The 1,188-nt window shown below is 35.2% G+C and overlaps 1 non-coding gene across 1 annotated transcript; it reads left to right on the top strand.

Annotated features, from left to right (window-relative positions):
• Positions 1-302: 302 nt before the first annotated feature.
• On the top strand, positions 303-409 carry LOC111896246 (small nucleolar RNA R71). Its single transcript, XR_002851838.1, has one exon. It is a non-coding gene; the product is annotated as a small nucleolar RNA R71 (small nucleolar RNA).
• The last annotated feature ends 779 nt before the right edge of the window (positions 410-1,188 follow it).

The raw sequence follows: 1,188 nt of genomic DNA, 5'->3' as shown, positions 1-1,188 counted from the left end.
CATAACAATTATCACACCCAACTCTTATCGCATGAATAGATTGATCTAATTTTTTCATTCATCTATCCATAGTAACTAGTTTAGGTATGATTGCATATAAGTTCTCATTCCCTCCATATCCTTTTCCTCTAGTAACATCGTCTCGTGGATTGTGGTACTCACGTTAGTGCTTTCCAAACTCTTCAATCAGTTCTTTAATAGTCATCGGCTCCTTTTTCGTCATTGGCCCTTGTGATTCAACAAGTTGTCTAGTTGTGACATTCACTCCATCATAGAAGATGGAAACTTCTTTTTGAACATTAAGATCATGTTGAGAGCAACTTCTAAGCAATCCCTTATATCTCTCACATGCTTCATACAATGATTCCTCAACCTCTTGTTGAAAGTTAGCTATCTTCTTTTTGAGCTTTGAAATCTTTAAAGGTGGACTAAATTGCTCAATAAAAGCATCATGAAGGTTTGACCATGTGGTAATGGATCCGGGTGCAATAGATTTCAACCAAACTTTAGCTTCACAGGTAAATGTCACAGGAAGCATCCTAAGTAAAACGGATTCTCTTTGCACATTATGAACATCAAAGTAATTTGTAATGTCTTTAACCTCGTCAATGTTCATGAAAGGATCTTCATACTCTTTCCCAGCGAAAGGTATGTCCTTGAGCATGGATAGAATGTGCCCTTTGAGCTTGAAACTTCTCTCAGCTAGTACCTGTCACACCCCCAAATCAGACGGCGGAAACGTCCGAGTGCTCGCGTGACTTAAATTGAATATCATCACAATGAATATACATAAATCATAATATAAACATCACCATGCATCAATATATTACAACTGACGTTGTTCACATCAAGTACATTGTTTTAACATTACAAATCCATACATAAAATGTTTGATAGTTTTCAAAAGCACAACACACTAACATACTTGGTACTACTCCTCAGCTTACCTGTTACCTGAGAATAAAAGTTATTTTGAAAACGGTCAACATATGGAATGTTGGTGAGTTCGTAAGCAGGTTTGATATGAAAATGTTTTGTGTAGTTGGAACGAAAACAACCCAGAAAATCCAATATTTTTTGAAAAGGCCATTGTTTATAGAAGGTGTAAAGATCCGTAAATATATGTATCATGATTTCAAAATGTGTATAATTGAAAAACTTTATATTAAAAGTACCAGTGAAAAATGT

The sequence above is a fragment of the Lactuca sativa genome, chromosome 7 (genome assembly GCF_002870075.4).
Source record: "Lactuca sativa cultivar Salinas chromosome 7, Lsat_Salinas_v11, whole genome shotgun sequence".
In the NCBI taxonomy this organism is placed as follows: Eukaryota; Viridiplantae; Streptophyta; class Magnoliopsida; order Asterales; family Asteraceae; genus Lactuca; species Lactuca sativa.
This window is presented reverse-complemented; position numbering and strand designations above follow the sequence as displayed.